The following is a 13,327-nucleotide window of genomic DNA, read 5'->3' as shown; positions in this document are numbered from 1 at the left end:
GAGGAGAGGGGGAAGGAGAGAGGAATAGCTGTCAGGCAGCAGACAAAAGCTTTGTTTGAAGTGTCAGTTCGACGACGCATTTTGTGTGCGTGCGTGCGTGCGTGTGTGTGTGTGTGTGTGGCGATGGTGGTGTGTGCGCTCATTCAGACAGCATTAGACATCAGAGAAATATCAGGCATTCCTGGATAGACAGACTCTGAGAGGAAGACGCAGAGCACCATCAAGACGGATATGAAAATATAAAAATACAGCTTTTAGATTTCTGTATGTGTGTGATATGAGGGAGGATATCAAAAATAATAACGCTTTGTATTTGAGTGTGGGTTTGACAGGGTAGCAGGTATTATAATGAGACACAGCCTTCAAACATATTGTTACCTTACTGCTCTGTTTTCATGCACGCCATACAAATGCATGTATTTGACATTGATAGATAGATAAATAGGCAGGAAGAGGAGACAGACGAAGAGGAAGAGAGCACCGTGCCGCTTTGTGGTTTCATTTGTGTGTCATATGATAGGGGAGATAATAATGACACACAAACATACTGAGAGCATACAGACACATGCTGTACATATCTCCCTCTGTATTATGTTTCTTTTCTTGTGTCATCTTTGCACAGTACCCAGAAAACAGATATATTAAATAAATATTCCCGATCCAGTCAATATGAAAGATGTTCACTTCTTTCCAACCTCTCTGTTTGTTTTAGATGCAGCACAGAAACCAGTGTGACCAGTTCTGCAGCATGAAACATGAAATATTCTTTTTTTCCCCCTCAAAATTATTTAAAAATCGCTACCTTGGCTTTAGAGGATGTAAGTTTTTAATTTGTCAAAAAATAAATAAAAATTATAGATAAAGATATTTTTCATACTTGATTACTAATTACTTTTCCCCCATTTTTTAATGAAATTGCCCTTTCCAACAAAAAATTATGTCTTCATTGGCCAACTAGTTTTTTTTTTTTTTTTTAAGTAAACAGAGACTGAACCCCACCCCCGCCCAAATATCAATAGCAATATAATTGTCACTTCAGTAATAATATACAATCAATAAATTCAATAAGCTGTTTCTTTATCGTATAGACAACAGCTGCTATTGCCAGCGAATAGTAATATCTCAATAGCATGCTAAAAAGGTGTATGTGTGTGTGTGTGTGTGTGTGTGTGTGTGTGTGTGTGTGCAAGTGCTAATTTATGTGCCTCCGTGAGGTTGTAGGTACTCTAACATAATGGCTTTTAAAGCCCAGTGAGACAGACAGAGGATTAAAGAGAGCGAGAGAGAGAGAGAGAGAGAGAGAGAGAGAGAGAGAGAGAGAGAGAGAGAGACTTCAACAAAGAGTGAGCGAGCGATAAGAACGAGAATGAGACGCTGAAGTGTGTGTGATACAATGAAAACAGGCCACTCGGGCACATTTCTGAATGCAAACACTGTTGAGTAGAATCATTGTCACTGCAAACACAGACTCCAGCGACTCTAGGGGCCATTCTCACGCCATTGCCTCTCACTCTGCCTGCAATGTCTCAAAATTTATTGAAACCCCCTCGGGCCAAAATGGCCTTTACAGCTCTTTGTCCTGTAATCAAATTCATGAGATTGTGGTCTCTCCAAATTTATCACATTTGAATTATTACTGGTCAAACCTGCAGTTAAAGGGGTTGATGTGTCCTAGGTGTGAAACTAATCCAGCTTGGTAATTGTACTGAGTTCTGTTGGCAGAAGGCTGACAGCAATAGTATTAAAAAGTTTGATTCCCTTTATAACAGTCATCTGTTTGGATCTCAGTCCATAACAAGTACAAATTCAGCGCAGTCCAACGGCACACTGGTGGCGATGACGTGTTCTTGTTTCCGAATATGAGAAAAGGATTGTGAGAGTTGTGTGATAATTCACAGCTAAAGTGTGAAGATTCATACAGTTTTCACAATAACAGAGCGCTGCTTCCTTTTATTAATTAGATACAGCTCAAAAACGAACAGCTGAAATGCAGAAAATGATTTTCTCAAGTGTTGTAAACTGTGATGAGAGTCGCACTCTGACTGAGCAGCCTATAAATTTGCCTCTGGGTGACCATCATGCTGAGAAAATAGCACAGTGTGGGGAAAAAACACGTTAGAGTTGATCATGCTCATTTTAAGGCAAACTTGAACTCTGGTAGAGTGCTGGGATGTGTAGTTACCTGGACATGATATGAGTCCACATGGTGGTGAGGGATCCTCATTAGTTGCTCTGTGCTCCCCTGGGCTGCTAATCCAGATTACTGTCCAGAATATGGTCTCCACAGTGCAGCAAATTAACTCCAAAAATAAGACTTTTTGCACAATATTATGCCAATTTCCTATTTGTCTGATTCAAATGGGAAAATAATAAAAAAAAAGAGATGTTTAATTTCCTCAAAAAAAAATCAGCACTAGGACTTGTTTTTTGTATTGGCATAATCTGCCTTGTTCGTGTTTGTTTATGCACTGAAAGTATTATTTTAGGACCTATTTTGTTAGACTATGGAAGTGAATGCAGAGATAGATATACAATATTCCTGATTAGCAGCCCAGAGGAGCACAGAGCTACTATTGAGGATATTTCACCACCACCACTCATATCACATCCAGGGAACTAAACAACCCAGCCCTAGCAAACTTCGCTTTAGGTGCAATGCAGTGTATGCCTGTGTGTGTGTGTGTGTGTGTGTGTGTGTGTGAGAACAAAATATATATTTTTCTGTGTATGTGCATTACATGAAATGATTTGAAAATTGTTTTGGAACAATAGGGGTCCAAGAATGGAGCCTTGCGGGACACCGTTTGTTTTCCAAAGCACTCACTGTTACCTTAATTTCTTAAAAGAAAAAAAAATTGCTTTCATGTCCAAATCAATCAAAACTGCAGCTAACAAATAAAGGCAACAACCATAAGCAGTACATGGTGCTATGAGACTACAGTGCCATCACTGTTGTAATGTTGTGTCAGCTCCACAGTGTCTCCTATGATTTCCTCACAGCATATCAGTGAACTATGATTACACCCGGCAGTGTTATGTTGAGAAGCCACAGAGAGCTGCTTCCTATCATGAGATTTCATTATGTTTTTTTTTTTTTCATTCCGCCTTTGATATGTAACTCATAAATGTACCGGAAGAATGTTTTCATGTGCCTACAAGCCCAGTGACTTCTGAAGTGGACCCAAAGAAAACATGGAGAAAATCACTCGGGACAACATTTGCAATGCCAAAAACCACCCTGTACTCCTATTACACAGCAAAATATTGATACTAAAAAACTGTATGTGATGTCTTTAGGTGTAACGCTGCCTGCATGGTTGATGATACAAAAGCACCATAGCTGATGGTGTGTGAAAGGCCTCTGATTGTTCACTGTTACCACTTAAAAGGAACTGTGATTATTCCCTGATTAACTAGATCAACGATAAGGGCTTCCCTTAGCTCCTGACTCTCACCTGATAACGAGGGGTTAATAATTTAACACACACTCAACCCCGACACACAGACTCACACATCCACACTTAATCTCCAGACTATTAGCTGATGAGGAAGAATTTGTGCATGGTTAATTAGTTAATTAGTAAATTAGTGAGCACACTTAACTACATCCTGTATTCTGTGAAATCAGAACGGGAGAGACGGAGACAACGATAAGATGAGGGTTGGAGGGAGAGACAAAAGAAAGGGAGGGAGGTATGAGACAAAAACAGAGAAAGGGAGAGTAGAAAAAAGCGAGACAGCGGGAGAGAGACAATGAAAAGGAGCGAGAGAGAGAGAGAGAGAGAGAGAGAGAGAGAGAGAGAGAGAGAGAGAGAGAGAGAGAGAGAGGTGGATTCAGACCAAGGCATGTGGTGACGTTAATGTTTGCCTCAGAATGCACTCAACCCCAAACACTGGAGACATATAGGCTGTCGAAAACACACACACACACACACTCTGCCTCATTCTCTCTGTCTCACAAACACACATGTGGATGTGTCCGCACATACACACACGTAGACTTGTCTAAACACACACCCACACACACACACACACACACATGCACACACACACGGTGATAAGGAAACAATGTTAGACAGGCAGTTTATCATAAGGGCAAGAAGAGACAGAGAAAGATTAGAGACCATCCTTCTATTCAGACCAACACAAACACTGTGTCTTAGTGTGTGTGTGTGTGTGTGTGTGTGTGTGTGTGTGTGTGTGTGTGTGTGTGGGTGTGTGTGTATACCAGGTTTTATTGTGTGATTTCCAGAAAATGACTCATAAGGACATTTTCCCCTTTCCCATAAGCGGGAAAAACTGATATTGTGGCATTAACTTTAACTTTTAAGTTTTACATGTATGTTTTCTTGTGTGCATGTACATGTGTCTGTGTGCGTGCGTGTGTGTGTGTGAATATATGTGTGTGTCATCTCCCTCCCTTCTCCCTCTGTTTCTCTCTCTCTCTCCATATCTAATGACATTATGTTTGCTAATATCTGTATCATTTAATCCTTCTGCTTTGATCTCACGTATATGTGTGTACATGCCAACATACATATATTTTCGCATATGCCTGTGTGTGAGCACACACATGAGTGTGTGTGTGTGTCTGTCAATTTCCATGGTGAATGCAGTGGTTAAGGCTGTTTATATGTTAATGAGAGCTGTCATCTAGAACATAATGGCTTTACTAATGCAATCACACCCATTATCACGCTTATGATCTCTGTCTCAGACATTATCACTGATGTCACATGCTTGTCACCGCTGCCGGGTTCCTATGAAAGTGTATGGATCATTTCTATAATGCAAGAGCCATTTGCATTGGTTAGCTCTCCAAAAGCATCACAACAACAGCGGTGACATTTCCTCGGCTTCCCGGCGCCATTCGCAATGGGGGAATAATGTGATTTCGAAAATGTTATTGAAAATAATGCCACGCTTTAATCTCTCTCATTTGTATGTGTGTGCTTGCCTACCTCCTGTACATATATTTGCGTGTGTTCTTGTGCAAATGTATGTGTCATTGCCTGTGGCCTAACATATGAATTTACAGCTTTTTTTTTTTAATATAAAGCACCACAAAGCTCCCTGATATATACACCAGAGAGTACCACTGTGTGTCTGATATGCTCACTGAATTCCCAAAGTACACTTAAAAGTACCTTAAAGCATCACAGAGTGCACTACAACATACCAGTAAGGACACTAAAGTAGGATCACACCAATATATGGGGTTGACACTGGTGTTTAATTAAATAATACACATCAGCTAGTGCCACTCAGACTGTATTATATAATAGATACAATACAGATTTCTCACAGAACTATCATAGAATTGATCAGGTTGTCTTTAGGAAAACCTTAAAATGGTGTGAGCATATTGACATATTATAGTAGTAATAGTAGTAGTAATAGTATCCTGGGTTACAAATGCAGAGTTGCAGTGTTCCATTATGGTCTAAATGTTTTTTCAGGCATTCCCACACTGACAAAAACATAATTATGTGGGACCTAATGAGTGCTTGTCATTTTGGGGATTTTTTTTTTGGCACGAAAATGAAAATCCAAGCATACCAAACTTTTACACAACAGGAATTACTGCCAGCTTCAGTCTAAAAATAACAGCATCGGTACCTGACCCATATTGGTCAAACCCTGCGGGGACGGTTGGGATCACTGCGTGTAGAAAACATCATGAAACAGTGAACATCATGGAAATCTGAAATTTCTTCCATGCAAAGAGAGGCTTAGGTGTTCCAGAGTCAAACAATCAGTTTTGCACAGGATTAAAAGCTACTTTCACATGTAAGAGTGGGGTGATCCAATCTGACCACAACCTCAGTTTTGACTCCATTCGCCCGCATTTGATTGACTTTTCATCTGATTCCTGATTCCTAGTTAGCACGGCACACCGAGGGTTACTTCACCAATCTAACATTACTGTCTATCAGAGGAGATGAGCACTAACAAAGGCCTCAGTCTAAATGTGGAGCTTTAGCTGGCGGTCATGTCAAGGACTTTCTCACATCAATTCCACAACTACAAGTCTCCAAAGTTTTTTATCAAGCGAGCTCCACAGCAAAGCCAGCTGGGAAAACTTTAGCTGACATGTTGTTGCCGCTCTAATAAGGCCTGTGGCGTCCAGATCATATTGTTACTCTTCAAGGGGGGACTAAAGCCCACCAAGCCCTGCAGGAATGGATCACTTTAGGAAAATGAAGCCCCTAATAGTCAGCTATTGACTTTAAGGGACTCTCAAATTTTCATGGAGATAAGTAGAGAATAATACTAAATAGGAAGAAAGCTGGGTTTGCTTTCCCTTTTAGTCTAAGGTGGTGCACCAAAAACTGCTTCAAAGTGTGTTACTTCTACTGATAACTAGAGGAGGCAGATTTATGACGGTACAGGCAGATGATGTCTACAGTGCTCACTTGCATCGTAGCTTCTCTTTCTGCCAAACTTGCGCCTCTATATGACCCAGCCTGCTTTATGGCACAGGCCCCTGGCCATGCTTTATGAGCATTATCAGCTTGATCAAACTGCTCAACCAAAGCTGCCTGTTGTCCAATGGGCCGATGACTCCAGAAAACAGAAGAAATAATGAATGAGTAAAAGCCAATTATCCCCAGTCAGTGGCATAAATAAACTATCCTGCTGTTCTTACATGACCTCGTCTCCTCTGCTGCAACACTTCCCCTCCGCCTGTCCTCCTTTTCCTTCAACCTCTCCCTCTCTCTCTCTCTCTGTCTCTCTGTGTGTTTTTGCCTGCCAGCATGAACAAGCTGTACTGGACACACAGACACAGGCACTCACAGACACACACACACACACACACATACACACACACTGCTGCCTGCCAGTTCGCATGTGTGCGGAGAGGCGAGGGAGTGTGTATGTGCGCTAGTGTGTATGTGTGTGCGTGTGTGAAAAAAAAAGATAATACAATTTTTGGGACTCCAGCAGCATTACCTCTTCTCCTATGTTGCTATGGTAACAAGCTCAGGACCAGAGAGAGAGAGAGAGAGAAAGATGGATAGAGAGACCCCCAAGGACACACACACACACACACACACACACACACACACACACACACACATACACACACAGAGGCACTGCAAACATGCCTCCACACCACCTTCTTTCCCTCTCTCTCTCTCTCTCTCTCTCTCTCTCTCCCTCTCAGACAAAGGCTTTTCCAGCCAATTATCCAGCCCCAGTGCATGAAGGGTTAACAGCTGCTTGGTGTCTGTACCACAGAGATTTTACCTCCAGCCATTTGGTCTTGGCTGTAATCGCTCCACTCTATTCTGTGGCGTTAAACGTATGCCAAGTATGTGCAATAGCATTCTTTCATTGTGGGGATTGGGGAACGGCAGTAGCAGCATCCCACCTAACACACTCCATGCCAGCAACGTGACACACTCCGACTTTTTTGTCATTTCACCACTTTCCGGCTGAGGACTTTGTGGCTGCATTGTGTAATAGTCATGTAATTATGCATGTTGTGCTCACAACACATGCTCAGATTGTTTAGCCCCAGGGAGGAACTCAGCCCCACGTACATGTTGGAGCCGGTTATCATCAATACAATAACTAAAATATTTATATTTGCATGTATTAGCGTCTGAGGTGCAACCGCAGGTCAATCAATGTGACGGAATGCAAGCTAGCTGATTTACTATCAGTGAAATCACAGCCAAAATAATGCACTAAGATTTAAAATTTAATAGCTGTTGCCTACTAAACCGATCAAAACCTTCAGTAGTGAATATGGTTGATATGTGCAACCTCAACAAAGGCTATTATTTCCAGTCAAATGCAGCAGTAGAGATGAGACAACATGAAAATTCAACATCACGATCACTGTGACAAAATTTATCAAGGTTTCCGGAATTCTTTTGGAGGTAAAATGCTTGATAATTACTAATACACGTTGAAAACATTTCACCATGTTTTGTATTGTAAATGACACCATAAATCATCAAGACTATCAACTGTTTGCATTAAATAACTTTACTTTAACATATAAAATACACAATGCTAGTGAAGACATACTGTTTCTCCAGCTGGAACATGTGTATAGTGAAATTAATTTGATGAACGATGAGGGAAATCATTGTAACCTAGTTAATGTAACTGTCTGTCACAAATTAGTGTGCAGAGCCTGCACTCAATGAATAGTTGGAAAACGGAAAGTGTATTGACAAGATCAGGCAGTGTCACTGAAAATATCAATTTACATTAAGTGGTTATTAAGTTAATGGCTTTCTGCAAAAAGCACACTAATCAAAAACAATTATTGTGATTGTTAAAATCTGAAATGGTCGAACTACCTGTGGTGTTTTTAGGCAATAGTTTATCATAAAACCAGTAACTGCTCCATCCCTAATTAACAGCAGCTTCACTAAATAATTTGGTGATCCACTTTAATCTTACCCTCGTCCAAAACCTTGCACCTCAGCTGTGTGGCCCGTACTGTATGTGCTATTTTATTGCAAAGCCCTCCACAAAAAACTCTAATCTCTCACTTCACAAAGGCAGAAATCAGATATGTTGAACAAACATAATTTTCAGCCACAGGCCATGTGTCAAAGAAGAGAGATATTGCTTTTCGACATCTCCACACTGTGTACTACAACTGTCTTCCTAAAAAACACTTTGTTAAAGTGCAAATATCATGTCAGGCAGGGCTGTGACAATTGTGACCAGAAAGAGAGGATCCCCTGGATTTATCACGTCAAATGTCTTTTATTTTCACTGCAACAGAACTTCATAGATAGGAGATAGTGCTCAATAAAGAAAAGACATGAATTGTAAGTGATATTGTCAAGTGCTGTCAGCCATGATGAAGTCTGATAGCCCACAGGTCTCACATAGTAAAGCGTCTGGGGCCCGGCTGACTTGCATTTGCCTCTTGGTGCGGTGGTGAAAGTGCCGTGGGGGAAAGACTCCAGCGTGTTACATTCAGCTCCCATTCCTTTTCATGTCGCGCTCTTCAGTCTCGCTTTCATAAACGGCTTTTTATAGGCTTAGAAAAATTCTGAGTGAATGTAAAAAAATAGCATTAAAAGGTGGATCCCTGTTTTTTTATTGCTCAACACTGGAGGCAACGCTGCTTCCCAGCCTCTTCTAATCGCTCATGTGGACTTGACACCAGCGGCCATTTTTTTGGCCTACGTCACACACACAGGAGCGAGAACAGCCCAGCTGTCTGTGCACATCATACGAACCAAGGGCACAGCCACGGTCCAGACACTGGGGGTCCATGTCAGACGCCTCCCCAAGAATGTTTTTATGTGCATCTGTTTATGAAAATCTGCACATTTAGGACATAGTTTTGAGGACTATATTGACTAGTTCAGTTCACACTTAAAGGAACAGTCTTTGATTTCTCTGAGATAGGGGCTAGCCCTCCACTTTGTTTTGTTTTGCTCAGTGTCTTACTGTTTACTGCCTTTTCCAGTTGTAGCAAATGGGACAGCCTCCAATGGGGAAAACTTACATACTCATACTCAGAGCATTTTTATATAAAAAATTGTGATTGGAAAGACAACAAATGCTGTCTTTGGACAAATGACAGAAAAACAACTTGCAATGGACTTTTAAGAATGTCCAAGTTAATTTGTTTGCATTTTGTTGATTTGTGCCAAAATAAAAGTCGGTGCATTTACACTGAAAAGTCCCATGTGAATGAAGTCATAGACGTGTACAAAGAGTTACCAAAGGGGATCTCAATTGACTGAGAATGACCTGAAACATGCTCTGAAATACATCCCTGAGTATGAGCCAAAAATGGTTGATCTCTCTCCCATTCACTTATAACAGAGGGTCCAGTGGGTCAGTATCTCTGGAACCAAACCTCTGGTCTCACCTAGGTCTCCTCCACCAATGAAACATCTGAGGGTTTTCAGGGATGCTGAACACGCCAATCTCCACAAGACTGGGGGCGGGGGGGTAGATTGGTATTTTTTGATGGTAACGCACATAATTTCACAGATTCCTCACTGAAAAATTGATTCAAAACAAATGGCGTCAAGAATGTGGATACAGGTTTACATTTTAACCCTATAAAGCCTGAACTATGAAAGAATTGGCAGAAAATTCCAATTTTTTTTTAAACTGAACCCTTTATTTAGTCCTATAACAATATATATATATATATATATATATATTAAAAAAAATGTTATTACACAACCTTTCTGGTATATGATATATGATATGTATTGAAGTGCCAATGGTATGGTCCAGGGTGAACAGGGGAAGTGTTCAAAGGTATACAACAGTATTTTGGTCAAGTATTGATTAAACTGAAAATGAAAAACGGAATTGAAAATGTGTATCATATACGATACAAATGGCTTTATAGGTTTAAAGTAGCCTAACATATTTGGGCCACTTTGCCCAGCTTCTAAAATCAAGTCTAGGAAGTAAGTGGGAAGTTAACAATATAACTAACTATTCTAAATTGAACTGATTGATACGTTATGGACTCTATCATCTCCATGGTAACAAGACAAAGTCGGGTGTGTTTACATCTTCGCAAACATGGCAGCGCCCGATGAAACAGCTGATGCTGACTGACTGTTTATGTGACATCTAAGCGAGAAGGTGGTGAGTGTTACTGTGGCAACAAGCCGTCTCGTCACGCTGTCCTGCACAGTGTGCATGACGTTACCTCTGACACTCATTTCTGATAAAAGACAGTTGTGCAAAATGACACATTTCCGTGCAGTTCAAATGTAGCAGCAGTGCATAAGTATGCTGTAAGATGCAGAGCTGTAGTAATCTGACTAAAAGCCCGGTGCTGACCGCTCTGCAGTTAGAGCTTCCCACTGGGTAATGCACTCACAACTCAGGAAAAAACACAGACTTCAGTGCAAGGCTTGGAAAATGTTTATTTTGGAGATATGAGGAAAATGACTGTTTCTTTTACAGAGGCAAAAAATATTTCTTTTGAATAAATGTCAAAAAACTATTGTACTTTGGAGATGTGAATGAGTTGTGGATACGAGCTGAAGAGAAAACATCCCGACTCAGATTTGCAGCATTCATCTAATCAAAATGTTTGGTAATTGAGACAAGTCTCTGGGGGACAATAGAAAGAAATATGAAACTTGACTTTCTTTCTTTCTCTTTCTTTCTTTCTCTCCCTCTGTCTGGGGAGGCAGGAGAGGCAGCAATGGCAGGACAGGCATCGTTTTCTAGGTCGGCTCTCCTTGCATGGCAGACCATCAAGGCCACCCACGTACCCGGTGCTCCACCAGGGATATGATGTTTTGAGAAGCCTTGTTCTTCAGCAGTTTCAGACAGACAAGGACTTTGTGTTCTGCCAGTCTGCGGAGCCGAGCACGTCAGACGGGACCTGGAATCTGTTTTCAGTTGTTCTCCCCTCGTGGGCACAAGATGGCTCATGGTGATACAGCATTACACACTGACCCAGTTCACTTCCAGGACCAAAACACCGCTCTGTGCTGACAAACTGGGGTTACACTCTGACTCACTTTGCCAATATGCTGGCTTTTTATTAAACATTTTTTCATGCAAATTTAATTTATATTTATTGTATAAGTGGTCGGTCCCGCACTGGTTGTTTATGGGAAGCCCTCAACCTGAACTCATTCTTATGCAACATTTTTATTGGATTCCACACAAGTATGCATGGATTTGTTTTTATTACTTTTATTATTACTCTGGGTTTCAGTGGGGAGTTTTGTGTCCCACAATGGCCTGCATGTTGTTTCTGAGGCTTTTCCTCCATGGCATGAAAAAACATCTGGGGCAAACACTGAATCAGAGCCTATACAGCTCGAGTGTCAAACTCAGTCAATAAAGGGGCCTTATTAAAAAATCACAACCAATTCAAGGGTCAAACAGGGCCTGTGTTTATTGAACATGTTTAACTCAGTGGTCATTCTTTTGATCAAAGTGTAAAAATAATAATTCATACACAAATATGAACATTATGAAACATTCCTCCTCTAGATGTCTTTCAATAAAACAAAACAAAAACCACACTGATTACAGAGTGGAAAATGATACGAAACGGAGTCCACTGCATCATTCGTTTTTTCTGGCATATTGTATCTGCAGGCCGCTGCTGAATACTTTCAAATGACAAATAGTTTCATCATATGGAGTCTAACACAAACCAGAAAACTGATATTTTGCTGAAGAGGACTCGGTGAAAACATTAGGCTACATGTTTTTACTCGTACATGCACTCACATCCCTGGCACGCAAATCCAACTAGAAATCAAACTAATATTTTCATGTTAAAGCAGTGATTTGGTCAAAATGTGCCAAAGCATTTTAAACGACAAACATCAAAATATATGCAGAATGATTTGTAATTACAGAAAACAACCCTCTAATTGACTTGTGTTCATTCTCTACAGCCTTTCCCTAAATGTTAGCCATAATTTATGGCTTACTGTGACCTTAACCAATAAGCCAAAATGATCATCCAAAATTAAAAATAAATAAATTAAGTTAAGTCCATTGCAGTACTAGGACACGCAAATTAGCATGGGGGTGCGCAGGTGTTTTTGTGGTGTTGATAGCGCAGGATACTGCAATGCATGCTGGGGTTTGCAGTATCCACGTTGTGTGCAATATGGAACAGGGCCAATATTAACAGAAAATCAAACTCTGATCTGGCCTGCAGGCCTTGAGTTTAACAAATGTGCTATAGAGAGAGAAACCTGAACAACTACCATGCAGTAAGATGGAGAAAAAAAGATGTAGTACAGTGTTTTTGCCACTGGAGGCAGTGGTGAGCACTTGCAAAACAGTAGATGACAGAGTAGAATACATAATATAGTGAATATAGATTCTATACATAGAATATAGTGAATATAGATTATGTGGCAGTCAGTGGGGCTCAAAGATATAAGGGTGCTATAAAATTATCACTACTTTTGACTCAAAATATTTTATAGAAACTGGACTATCACTGTCATTGTTACACAGCCCAATATTTACAGTGAAGACATCAGGTGATGTGAAATTGATAGTTGTAAAATGACTGCAATTTCTTTGTGGCTATGTGATGCTGACCGCTTGCATAACCATAAGGGGATTTATTTTTCCCTAAGTGGTTCCAGATTTCATTTATCTAAGCCCATAAAAAATGTATATCTTCTTATCTCTGCACTGAATCTTGTGTCTTTTTTATCTTGAGCATAAACACGGACAGATTTAAGCATACTGAGTATCAGCACAAAAACTGGCTGCAGATTCAAACCAAAAGGTCAAACCCCACTACGCCAGTCGGTCGATAAGTGAGCAGGCAACTGGCAAGTGTCCCACGTATCTGTGGGGTTACTGAAGAGCTGCAAAACAC

Source organism: Myripristis murdjan, chromosome 10 (genome assembly GCF_902150065.1).
Source record: "Myripristis murdjan chromosome 10, fMyrMur1.1, whole genome shotgun sequence".
NCBI lineage: Eukaryota > Metazoa > Chordata > Actinopteri > Holocentriformes > Holocentridae > Myripristis > Myripristis murdjan.
The sequence above is the reverse complement of the archived record's forward strand: the minus strand, read 5'-3'. Positions refer to the sequence as shown.